At 43.7% G+C, this 14,139-nt stretch overlaps 1 protein-coding gene across 1 annotated transcript in view; it reads right to left on the reverse strand.

Moving 5' to 3' along the window:
• LOC142589817 (uncharacterized) overlaps positions 1-14,139 on the reverse strand; it is a 228,045-nt gene that overhangs the window by 124,929 nt on the left and 88,977 nt on the right. The window lies entirely within an intron of this gene.

Here is a 14,139-nt window from a genome sequence, read left to right on the forward strand (position 1 = left end):
ATAAATTAATGGAAATTAATGTTTAGGTGTCAGTGTTTGTTGGCTTCTTATGATATGACTAATAAAAATCGGGCCCCTCGGTTAAGCCCCTTTCTTCTTGTTTGTGCTATGTATGTCACACACACATTTCATAATGAAAACCATAAACCTCACCAATAACATGAAGAAATTATTTTATCTCCCCCAAGAAACGTTCAAAATTCACTATTTTCCCTTGCTTTGTAACGTAATCGTACAAAAAAAAAAAAAAAAAAAACTGCGTGCCGACTGGTTTCTATCTTTCCTCCGGTTTTCATTACGTCAGCGGACCACCCAAACGTGACGCCACCACCAAACCGAATTCTTCGAAAACCAAAACGTCATACAATATGGGCCCTAGGCAAAGGTGACAGCCGCGTGCCTGTGAAACAGTTTCCGCAAAGATGGCTTCATCAACAAAGTACCTGATGCAAGGTGTCTACCAAGCTTACATTTCCAAATTCCCTGAGTTTTCCACGTTTTCCCTGAGTGCCTTTGCAAAATTCCCTGAGTGATGCAGAACTATGTTTTATGTCAAGACGGGCTGAAACCATATCGCCCGATGCTTTCACTCTCTAGTAAGCATATGGGAAAAAAAAAACTTAATCCAATTTGAATACTAAGGAGTAGTGTTTATGTTATTCAAAAAAGGAATAGAAGGGAGGGGTTAGTAACATGCACAGCAAATAAAATGTCTTCGAAAAAATTTGCAAATCAACTCGGACATTCTCAAATACAAAGAAAAAGGAGATGCATACAGAAGCAAATATTTTCGAATATGAGCTATTTCTATCAACTGATAGCAAGCTCAGTGGTATGAGGCCCGAACTTTGTCACAATTGAGATTCTCTCTCAACAGCTCGTAAGTTAACCTTAACTGTCCTGACATACTCTCAGCCCGCACACGACGCCTCAGTGTTGCGTTTCACTGCTTTTAAGAGTTTATTTTGGCTTGGATGAGGAACACCTGCATCTCTCAGCATCAGACAACACTTTGTTTTTTTGAGCTCTGAACAGCAGCACGCTTCCTTTCCCGTTCATTCCCCGATGCGTAGGTCCTTTCTGTTGTTCTCCTTCCATCACTGCTTCGCCCCACGGACCATTTGAAGCATCTTCTTGGTCAGTTGCACAGTCCACATCCGATTTTTCAAACTCCCAAGGGGCCGCGAAAATGTCCGAAATATCGGCCAATTGGAAAAAATAAATGCATGTCATTTACAGCCCTTAAGGGCTCAATCCGCCACAGGCAGATTAGAAAACGCTCTGCCGGCCTGTCGGTACAAGTATTAAGCATATTGGTGCTCGTACTCTGACAGGAAATACCGGGTGCGCGCATGTATAATTAAGGAATACATAGTGTGTCCCGTGGTAATAGCCCCTTCCCACGCTTGTTATGCTTTAATGCAATACTTTTACGCATGCTTCACCAAGTAACATTTCTATACAGAGGCGAAGCTGACTTTCGGGAACCGGCATTATGCAACGCACCGTGCTTTCCAAGCTTCTAAGCCAATCGCGAGGACAACAAAGGCGGAGTCCGTGCCATTGCTGACCAGCAGCGAATTGTTTCAATAAAAAACGCGGCACCCAACGGCAAGAAGCTTCATAGCGAACGTCGAAGCAGCTAGGCTTAGTAGTGTTGCCGCAGTGGTGGCTACTGCTGTCAGCGGATCTGCATGCGAGAGCGCTGGTTCGAGGAGGGGAGGTAATCAAAATGTTGCAGTGGTGGCTTTGATTGATGCCGATTCGGACCTGCAGTCAGGGCAAAATGTCCGGAAAATCAGACAGCTAAGAGTTCTTGCATCCAAAAGTTCAGAAATTCTGATACATTGACTCTACCCACGAAACATGGAACCTCTTAAAAACCTCTTCAAACGACTACAAATGGCTATAGACATCTTGGTCTACGATAAGACTGAAAGTATAATTTCTTCTAAACATAACCTCAGAACTTGGAATATGCTAGCATATATTCTGTCTGCGGTAAAACCCACTACTAGTATCACCATAGTCTATTTTGGTAACACATTCAGAACATCTAACTCAACTTTTTTAGATCTTTTTGCCTAAAAATGCATAAAATGCTAAATGGCATGTTAAAACTGCGGTTACCGTCAGCATTAACGAATAAAAGACGCCACAGACAAATCGAACTCGTTGGAAGCAGCATAATAGGTTGGCTTTAATGTTCAATAATTTCACACCAGAACTTCAACAATAAAGGGCGTGTTATTGTTTTCCATAGGAGGTGCGCACACGACACCTGGAAACCATTCTTCTATGCTCGCGCAGTAGGCGCTGACAGAAGCAGGAGTGAAATGCCGGTGTCGAAGTGACCACAGCGGTGTCACAGAACCGCCGCGCTGTGATCACTTCGGACACTGCCACTGCCACCCACAATGTCTCGGTCGTGGGTTTGTTATGCCAGTTGCGCGTCATTCTAAGCCATTCTGTACATATATACTGGATATCAACTGCAGTCATTTAGATGTGCTGATGCTGTTTGCCGTGTGTTTTGCATCAGTGCTTTGTGACATTGGCTGGATTGCATGTTCTCGCCGACGGCTTACTACCACAATGGCGGGATCTGCGTTCGCCGCCTTCGTTGTTCTCTGTGCGTCTTTGTACGTCGCACATTCGGATAACACTTTACAGGTAAGTGAAATACTTTGCGCTTAGTTTTTTGTCAACAATGTGAATATTTTTAGGTATTATTCGCGACAATTCTTGATGGATGGACTCTTCCCTGTGAGTTTTCGTCATCTTTACTTTTATAAGGGGGTTCTGCTTCTTAGTCTTCGTTGTTAACATACCCCGAATAAACCAAAGGGAGTGTATCCGAAGAGGACGCGCTGGCTGTAATCCTGAACCAGACTGAACTCACCCTATTTTGTGTCCTTTTGTTTTGCATGGGTTACAGCATTGTGTGCGCCCGGTCGTGTGTCTGTGACATATACAGCTTTTAGCATTCCCACTTTACAGCAATAAAAAAATATAACTACAATGTTTACTTCGTCTATTCAATTCCAAATTCAATTGGCTGCTGATGTAAATATTTCACTGGTGCTTTGTTCTAAATAAGCAGCAAAACTTTTAGCCTAGTAGCTGCTTCACCTGGGAGTGCAATCAGGACTGCTTGGCATTTATTAATGAATGACTGTGGGTCACCTCATTTATAATTGCAAATATGGCTTTCAACTGACTTGATGCTCTCATATTTTATTATTTTCACTCTATAGATGGCTGGGCATCCTTTTGTCCCTTGGCGCTAGCTGGATGATGGCACCTCATCCCGATCAGTGTAAGCCAATGTACTGTACCCTCTCTGGTTCTCCCAGTGCTTTGTATATAGGTTAAGGCCAGGGAGTGCTTCGTGGTAAAATAGCTAGTTGGTGTTTCACAAAGGGGCATTTTTTTGCATTGGGACCTTATAGGTCGCCACTATTATAACCAATTTCTCAGTGCCAGTGCCCATACACAGTTCTACTATTAAAGGGAAGCTGCAACGGTTTTCGAATTCCATGAATTGCTGGGGTTGGGAAGAACAGACCTATTAATTTACGGTTCTGAAATTTTTTTCTTCGTTTTGTTAATATAAGGGGCGGAAATTGCTTTCGAAATCCCCCTGCGGACACGCCCCCGTCGCTTCCCAGACTGCCAGGTGAGGAGGCAGCCAGAGGAGAGAACCGGCGAGAGTGACATCATTCCCAGAGAGCGTGCCGGCGCACCGAGCGTGCTGGCATGGGCTGGCGTGTTTCTTTCCGTCCTGCGCTTTACTAAACAACGCTACGAGAGATCTGCTGCCGCTGACGTTTGCTTTCTTTTGCGATTTTCGTGAACTGTGCTTCTTTCTGTGCTGCGGGAGTGCCTACAGCCAAGGGCAGCCTACATGGCCTCGTTCTGTGCAGAATTCAGCTGTGCGAACACAGGCGGGCGAGATGATGTGGTGTTTCACATGTACCCGAAGGACAAGGAGCTTGCAGCGCAGTAGGTCCGTGCGGTGAGGAGAGGGAATTTCGTGATTATCATCGGAGCTTGACAACGATGCGGGCAATCGGTATGCCAATTCCGGTGTTCCGGTGCCCACATTGATGTACTCGAGAAACGCGAACATTTGCATCCATGAACATCTGGTAACACAGTTTTAGCGTAGCCGGATAGCCTTATGACCAATAAGGAAACGCGTTGTTACTAGCATTGCTAGGCTTGCCTAGCGACATTTGACGTACGGTTGCAGTTACCGTAAAGTTACCGTGTTTACCACACGGCAGTGCTAAAACTGCCTAATATCTGTATTTCAACACTAGCATGCAGCACGCATACCGATTCTTGATCGAGCCACAATCACAAAGTCGTCGAACCATAGTCTGAATATTGCACATATAATCCCCCTGACCATCTCGAACTGGGTGTGTATGATAAGCAACTTCCATAACTGTACCTCGCAGCTCTGTATATGTGCGCGCTTTCAAACGCGGTACTTAGGTTCGCGATCGTGCATCAACGTGCAAAAAACCACCGAACTTTAGAAAACCAGCGGCAAGGTACTTGACATCGCAGAATTGCACCCATGTTTACAATATAATGAGAAGTGAGTGCTTCGGCATTCTTCTAGCAGCAAGTTCCCAGTGACACTTTAACGCGTTTTTTCTCCTGCCATTGCAATGTGCAACTACATGAAAAAACATACGTACCAGCTAATATTTCCAAAGCGCGAGAAGGTGCACACGTCGTTCTCGCGGTTGGCAAACTCAACATCGTCGTTGCCGCCATCGTTTTCTGTATCGGTTGTCGGTTCGAACATGTAAGGCGAAAATACAAGCGGTTCGAGACAGCGAGAACATGCCATAATGCTTACAACTCATCTGTGAAGCCAGACCAGAACAGCGTACTACGCTCTGAAACGGTGGCGCCGACCGGTGATCCCCGTGAATGACGTCACAGCGGTCCCGACCAATAACGGGCAAGAGCGGCGTTGGCGCGATGCCCTGCGGCGCTGGTGCGCGTTTTCTTGCAAAAAAAAAAAAAACAGCCGGCTGCGTTTGTTTCTGCCCTTTTTAAACTAAATATTCGTGTTCAATGGACTAAAAACTGTAGAATGCCGCAGGGAACAAATTTTTTTTGAAAAGTGTTTCAGCTTCCCTTTAAGAGGGGACGCGGCCCTCGGAAACCGAAAAATCGCGAAAAAGTCTATTTTTGAAAAACAATATCTTTTGGGTTGTATGTCTCATAAACTACCTGTTCAGTAATTATCAGCACCTAATTCAACCGCAAAGTAAAAACAAAAAAATTCTACTTTTCAAGCCACAGCGGCCTACAATACGTGCGCAAATGCTGAAATGAAGTCAAACTTCACGCGCGTGCCATTTCCGGCCCATGCGGCCTGCCCGCATCATCTTGGTGTCGTTTTGACCGTGAATTCTTTGTCTCTGTTTTGCCGCCTTGCAAAATGGCATCGTCGACACGGTTGAGGCGCTACTAGTGTTTTCTTGCGATGCGATGCGGAGCGCTGATTGGCCGGAGCAGCACGTTCAAATCCCACAGGCTAAAGCGCGCCTGCCATTGGCTGCTGCGTGGGCGGCGGCTTCTCCCTTTGATGCCGCGCCCAACGCACTCACGTCGTTATTGCGCCTAGCTCCGTCAGCCTCAACAGACGCCTGCTTGCGAAATGCTCATGGCCTTGCGCCGTCTTTTAGATTATTTTCTCAGCTTCTTTTTTTCGCTAGTTCTTTGCTGCATGCGATGCCGGCAACGAAGCCCAAGACAGTGCAGATGTTCGGTGTGCGGAAGCGCGATATGCGACTTGTACGAGCATTGAACTTCCAATCTTCCGCAGCAAGTTATGAGAGATTGCCGACAACGTAGATGCTTTCATCGGCGGAACTGTACGACAGCACAGTTCCAACACATTGAGTGTGCCTGGAGCCACAAGCGCTAATTAGAAGCTCCCCAGGAGCTGTCTAATAAAAAAGAAAAAACACGGGTTCAACAATAAGGCCCGTTTTCTGTCAATGGATTTTTTCCTTAGTAGTGGTGCTGGGGAAGGCAATATCTCAAGAACCGCTCTTCAGATTTGTGTGCCATTTTTTTTTTTTTATAATTCTGTTCCTGAATGACCTTGCCAGGGGGTAACAAGCTTCTTTTTTTGAAAGCTGGTGCAGTTAATTTATAATAAGCAATAATTTAAGATGGATGTGGTCATTACTGGCTACATCAAATTCGAAAATTTTTGGACCATAAATTAAAGAAAAGGGTTTTTAGCCCCCTAAGTTATCTATCAAGGGATCAGCACAGTAAATTTCAGCTTCCTACAATGTCCTGGCATTTTTCCAGGCTCTTCCTCAGACATATACATGAACCACCTAGTTAAACCTCAATAACTCGGGAACTAATTAACACATTTTGATGAAACTATGCAGTTCCTCATCATTCGGTGGTGTGAACGTACCCTGGAAGTTTCACACGGATATCTTAAAAAATAAAAAAGTTCAGTCTCCAGGGTAGCCTCCCTAAGCCTTACACAATTTAATAGGGAAGCTGAAAGGTTTTCCAGAAAAAATGAGTGAACATGTGTACATAATGGTTTTCAACCCTCCGAATTCGAATATCGTATAAAATTGAGCGAAAGAAAGCGCAAATATATTTTATTTCGACGAAAAGTGCAGCAGCGGACACGCCCAGCTCGCGCGTCTCATTTCGGCCTGTGATTGCTCGGGCGCCTCGTGACGTCAACTCTAGTGACCGACCGCTGCCACTACACATGAAGCGCGGTGCCAGGTAGTTTGGTGCTGTAATGGAAAATTAAGAGATAATGGAAAATTTAGAGAGACTGCGTTTTTCTGAGGAGTTCGGCGTTACTCCCTACATGACTTCTCTGAAAAAGCTGCCGTCCTTCGTAACTGTTTCAAACTGGAAACCAATACCATATCTATTTCTGAGAATTTTTCGCCAGCTGTTCGGGAAGTGCAAAAAAAATTGTGGCAGTCATCGAAGGTTGATTGCACGAAAGGTGAAAAGGTGAGCCTTCGGTTTGATAAAATGAAGATTGGCAACAGCTGGTACGCGTGGGACGGCGAGAAAAATAGAAGAACTGTGATTAAGCGTACACACGTTGACGATGACGCTGCTCCACCCGGAACTGATAAATGACCACAAAACACAAGCCCCTTGACACTATTGTGCCTTAATGCACGTAGCATTGTGAACAAAAGAGAAAAATTAGAAGAAATTGTCTTGTTGTACTCTCCTTACATTATGGTAATTACCGAAACCTGGCTGCACCCCGACATTCATGACTGAAGTAGCTCCAGTGGCTTACAGCCTCCTTCACACAGAACGTGACGGTCGCGGTGGAGGCGTAGCCCTAGTAATAAAAAAAAGCGTTTCATTTCGAAAACACGAGGGCATACCTGGTCATGAAAGCATCTGGTGTACCGTTAACGTGTGCGGAATGTCTGTTCTGATAGGTGGTGTGTACAGGCGTCCTAACGCTTCCGTCGAATACATGATGCAATTGCACGATTTCCTCCACACCAAGGTAAATGCCAGAACCAAGCTGATATTAACTGGCGATTTCAATCTGGCAGGAATAGACTGGGATAACCTAACGTTTGGGGCTAGGGAAAAGGAAAGCTGTGACCAACTGCTGAAAATAATGTTTAGCTTCTCATTATCGCAGCTAGTTAACCATCCAACAAGGCAGCAGGGAGGCGTCGCATCAGTGCTAGACCTGGCATTTGTCTCGAACACTTTCAAACCAGAAATCAGCATAGAAGATGGTATTTCTGATCACAAAATGATTTTGTTGACCTTTTCTGGGCTGACCTCACAGGCGGGTCATCAAGATCCTTACACTGATTTTAAAGATTATAGAAGAGCAGATGACGTCAGCATCATAGATTATTTAGAAACTGTGTTTGAGGATTTCACACTACTGCCTTCATATGATGTTAACGGATTGTGGGAGAAATTTAAGGGTGCCATAAAACATTGTGAAGAAAACTTTATCCCCACAATACGTAAACGAACAAATAGGAAAACACCCTGGATTACCCGCAGTATCACCCACTTGAAAAGAAAATTGCGAAGAATGCGCAGGAAAAAACATAACCGAGTGGAAATCGCGCATCTTTCGGCTGCGTTGAAGTTTGAATTAAAAAAGGCGAGAGATAACTTTTTCTCGAATACTTTGACGAACTTCATGCATAGTCAGCCGCACAAATTCTGGCGCTATCTGTCAAAACCTGAAAACCCAATAGTACAAATCGAAATCGGAGGTGTTCCTACCCATGATGCACACACTATTGCTAACGCTTTTAATGCCCATTTCCCATCCGTGTTCACACGCTCTCCCTGTCCAAGTGATGTTTCGTTTGCATCTGATTCAGCGATGCCTGACGTAGTTATAGCTGAGCCAGGTATACTGAACCTGCTCTTGAACATTGACACAAAGAAAACGCCCGGCCCCGATAATATTTCCAATACGTTTCTAAAAAGATTTGCTGGCCAACTGGCTCCGTTCTTACACAGGATTTTTACGGCGCCTCTTCAAGTAGCTGCATTACCTTCAGACTGGCTCGTTGCAAAAGTAATCCCGATTCACAAAGGTGGCAATAGGTTGCACATAGACACATACCGACCAATTTCTTTAACAAGCTGTTGTTGCAAATTAATGGAGCACATTATTAACAAATCCATTATTAGTTACTTAGAAAACAATAACCTGATATACCCTAAACAGCGTGGCTTCAGGAAGGGCCTTTCTACAGTGACACAGCTATTAGAAATTTCGCATGACTTTGCAGAGATAATTAATTCCGGACTACAAGGAGACGCCATATTCGCCGATTTCTCCAAAGCCTTCGATCGCGTGCCTCACTGTGAACTGATCGAAAAACTTAAACTTATTGGAATTGCATCTATAACACTGTTGCGTGGATAGCATCTTACCTCGCACTCAGATCAGAATATGTATCAGTAAACAATAATGAGTCAGAGAGCCTTGAAGTCTTTTCTGGTGTACCACAGGGGTCCGTGCTGGGGCCATTGCTCTTTCTTGTGTATATCAACGACATCCCATCATGTGTTGAGCCTAACGTAACCGTACGTCTTTTTGCAGATGATTGTGTTGTCTACACAACTGTTCGGTCTGTGGATGATCAAATTAAACTAAACACCTCACTAAACAGCATTGCCAATTGGTGTGATAGGTGGGGAATCAAGTTCAACATCAGTAAAACAGCATGCATCACTTTTACACATAAAAAGGTACCTAACATGTTCACTTACAACATAAGAGGCACGGCTATAATAAGATCAGATACTGTAAAATATTTGGGTGTGACATTCTCGAGCTCGCTCAAATGGGACACTCATATTGACATCACATGTGCAAAGGCATTTCAGCAGCTCAATTTCTTACGTCGGAAATTGGCAACAGCACCATCCGATGTCAAATTAACTGCGTACAAAACCCTCGTTCAGCCAATACTTGAGTATGCCAGCATTGTATGGTCCCCGCAGCAGTCTTACCTCATTGGTAAACTTGATAGAATACAGCGCATGGCGCTCCGTTTCATTTATTCCAGATACTCTCCGTACGACAGCGTCGCTGCTTTACGTAAACAAGCACATATCCCGACTCTAATATCAGGACGGCGTATCGCTGCCTCGAAGTTTCTTTTCCTTCTTTATCACGGGCACATAAATATTGATAAAACAAAGTACATTAGGCCATTAGACATTAGACCTTCATCTGTACGCCATCCGCACACTACTCGTAACTGAAGTCACAAAAGGCGGCGAATTCCATCGGCTACGTGAGACCACTCTACATACACGCAGACGCACCAACAAAGGAATGCAGGGTCGATCGAAGCAGATTACGATGGCATGCACGCAGAAAAAAGCGCGGTCAGGCATGGTCGCGCAGACTGCGCAGGAACACAACACTAGAGTTGACGTCACAACACCGCGGTTTCCGCTCTCCGCTCGCATCGTCAGCGTCGGCAGCAGCGCGCGGCATTCGACAGGGGGGTGGAGCTACAGCGCAATTTTAACCGACGATTGCGTCGCTCTTAATTGAAAAAAAAAAAAAAAAACTAATTTTACCTACATGGTTTATAAGGTTCCCACATCCGTATATGAGCGTCTTATTGAATTTGACAGACTCTTCAGCTTCCCTTTAACTGTAGGTAGTCACTGCTATGGAAGAACTCACAAATTAACTCTGTTGTGTCATCATTTACCAGCATTTCGAAATTGAGCAAAAATTTGTTACAGCAGTGTACATTACATGTTGCTTCCCTAATGCACAAATGTATTCAAGCCAGTACGTGATTAGTTCTGTATTTTTAATGTTTTCTGTGTGATTTAGTTTCTTTACAGGAATTTACTGAACAGAATCAGCAAGCAGTCTAATTTAAGATTTATGTGTGTGCTGCAAAAGGTATGCTTTGCCGCTAGAATTGATAAAACATGGTCTGAGGCTTCCACACAAGAATGAACTTCAATTTGGCTCTACCACCGTCACCATTTGGCTGGTGCTTGCCAAATGAATCACATCAGGCAGCTTGTGCAGACTGTTTTTTAACCTTATTGTGAGGAGGTCGCACAATGATGTATGGAGGTGCTTGTGTCTGAGATAGAGATCGTGCTGCAACATATGTGGATGTAGGGCAGGCATGATGCTGAGGGTTCCAGCAGTTTGCAGAGGTGCTTTTAAAATTTTGTCATAACTATAATTTTACCTGTGCTGCTTTTTGTCACCTATTTCAATAATATCATTGGAGGTGTTATCAGAATTTAGCAATTTATTTACCCTGGCCTATTAGCCTGCCACATGTGACTTTTCACTAGGTGGGCAATTATTCAACATGGACCATTACTTGAATATTACATCTTTTTGTGTGCAGTGGTTTCTCAATGGCGAGTCAACGTAGACTCTCAGAATTACCTGAGACTATAGATGCACTGATGAATTCGCGACTATACGAATCACTATGCACTTTCTCGCGCGACAAGCTTGTTAACACTTCCAAGACAGTGGGCATCGTTATCGTTTGATTACATCATGAGATACTTTCAATTTTTATGACGTATCATCCAAGGTGATGCGTCGCTGGTGTGAGGTATTGCCCCAAGTCGATTAGGGTCACATGAAAATATACCAACAAAAGTGATTGATCCAGCCTAGAAGTGTTGCTTTGGGACACTACTTTATCACCAGTCCTCCTTTGCATGCTACCTACTTACCCTGTACTGTCATGTTTAAGCTTGGAAAAAAAAAAGGCAACAGCTAGACAGTGCAAAATGCCAACCTTGTGTTTGGTTTAACAATATAAAACAATATTTACCTTTTTAATTAGGATAGTACACCCATCTACCTGCAGAGTGCATTACTGTTTGAAACTGATTATATTCTGCAGGAAGCTTCTTAGACTTGTTTGACAAGTTGATAAGTGCCATTTTTTTGGCACAAAACATCATATATTAATTTGAATGTTATCTTTCTCTGACTCTGCTCTGCAACTTAATAACAATGTGCCAGGAAATAAACTAGTAATTTTAAACATCATCACATACATATCTTAAAATAACCGTTATTTAAGAGAAAGGAGTGTTTAAAATTATTTTTTATGTGAGCCACACTTCTTAGCAGATATTGGTAACTGAAGTTCCAATTTGCACGTTCTCATTTCCTCCCTTGCCTTTTTTGCCTCTTCTGTGCAGATATTGATCGCCTGTGCATACAAGAACTGTTGTGTCAAGACACAAGAACCTTCACGCGTCGCCTGTGGCAGCAAGCTTTTGTGGACAGCCAGTGCCCTCCTATGAAGGCTGGCCTGCACTGGCAGCGGCGGAAATCATCTTCAAGATTGATGCATGATCACCTTTGCTGCTATGTCACTCTTGTTAATTAGGCTTTCTGCATCTCTTCTAATTTATTAGGTAATAAAGTATGACTATGTGACATGGTGTGAAGTAGATGTCTTGCTGCATTTTAGCTTCATTCATTCATCAATCATCTTTGATGAATGAAAAGCTAATCATACAGCGTATTAAAAAATAACAGCATATTATGATTTACCTTTCAGTTCCAGTAACATGCAACGTGCAAGGAATTCACTAATGGGAGGTATGTTGAAGAACTATCAATTATTTCTGCGGGATGCTGTGCAAGCATGTGGCGTTACTTTACAAGGGGCACCCACAAAGGAAGTTACAATTTACTTTTAAATGAGGCATGGACATCGGAAAAAATTTATTTATATTGCCAGTTAAAGTGTTGCAGAGTGTTTTTCCAGATGTGAACTATCCTTCATTTCTTAATAATTCAGTGCAGCACAGCATTCTGTTTCGTTTACTGGTGTCAGGCTATTCTGCCCCTGCAGCTGAAACCAGGATGTAATTTTTGCCTGAACTGCAGCATCACTGATAAAATGTTTCCCAGCTAGAGGCTATTTCAATTCGGTAGAGACCAAGAAGGGCGAAGTTTTGTCAATAATGACGTGTTTCATGCAGAGATGTTCTTGTTGAGGTCAATGGGCGAACGTTGGCATGATATCAGCATACAATACAGATCTTGTTTTATTTGTAAAATAATTCTGACAGGTAGCATTCAATTGATTGGTCTAAGTAGAAAGCACTAACCAACCAATGAGGCTGTACTACACTGTTCCCATGGTTCACATCTGGAAAAACTACCTGTGCATCACTCTGTTCGACAAGATAAAGTTTTTTTCTGAAGTTCGTGCCTTGCTTAAAATAAATTGTAACTGTGGGCAAACCTCATTTTACTGTAACAGCTGCTGCAAAAATTTGATGAAATGTCTAACAGAAGTCTTCAATTGTTCTTGTCAAGCTGTCCATTAGCCAACGTTTAGCGAAACCTTAGCAGGGCTTACTGAAGAACTTCTAGCCGTCCATGGCTACAAAATGTCTTGATCAAGACAGCTACTAGACTTTTGAATTAGTCGTTAAAGACATCTTTTAGACATCAAATAGCTGCTTCTGTGCTTCGTGGGTGCGGGGCATGTGGTGGTGCCGTAAAGCTGTCCAAATTATTGGGAATCCGCAAAGTCGGTCGTTTGAATGTACACTGGCAACTCATCCAGCCGATGAGAGGGCATCAAAGACGATCCATTACGATTCCTGTCTGTTACTCAAGCCGGCATTACCGCGACTTTCGACCCTTTCAATAAAATTACAGCTAATTTTCCCTGATAGAGGCAAAAATTCCCTGAGGTTTCCTTGAGTTTTTCCAGACTACTCAAAATCCCTGAGAATTCCCAGTTTTCCCTGTTGGTAGACACCCTGCTGATGCCAAGCGTGATGCTTCTAAAGATGTCTGACAGCGGTTATTTGTGACAGCAAGTCATCAACTCCAACATCCCGGGGGGCCAGGGCTGGGATGATTTCTGCTGATGAAGACGCCGACATTGCGAAACCGTGCATGGACGAGGGCATCGTTTGTGAAGTGTGGGCTGAGATCGATACGGAAGAATCGGACGACTATGAAACTTCTGAGCCAGCACCCATAAGCACGCTTGTAGTAATGGGTTACGGCCTCAAGCAACTTATTTAAAGGGCCCCTCTTCAGAGGTCTGGCCATTTTGAGCTGACAACCATAGAGCATACAATGCGTGCTAATGATAGTGTTGGCAAAGAATTACACCGATACGCGCCGCGGAAAGGTCTGAAATTTCAATCCGAATGCCATTTTCCCTTTCCCTCACGGCGCTCCAAGCCGGACGATGACCATACTTCTGTCCCCGTACTACCACTACTGGCACAAACCAAGTACTGAAGAGTAATACAACTGATCGTTGTGCTGGAAGTAGTGCTTGGGAGTTGTCAGCATGAAATCTTGCATATGCTATCTCCTACATTCCAGTCGGAAGCACTGCCTTTTCATTCATTTATTTCCACTCCCATTCCTGAAACTCAGTTATGAAGCAGCACAACAAATGATAAAAAACATTCACGTCAACTATGTTTCAGCGCAAACATAAATGCAAAAGATGCTGTTCCTTTCTATTACCATAAGCATAGAGCTGCAATAGTCATGAATTGAACTGATGACCTTATGCTCAGTAGCAGAACACTCTACAGAGGCACAAA

This window comes from Dermacentor variabilis, chromosome 1 (genome assembly GCF_050947875.1).
Source record: "Dermacentor variabilis isolate Ectoservices chromosome 1, ASM5094787v1, whole genome shotgun sequence".
Lineage (NCBI taxonomy): Eukaryota > Metazoa > Arthropoda > Arachnida > Ixodida > Ixodidae > Dermacentor > Dermacentor variabilis.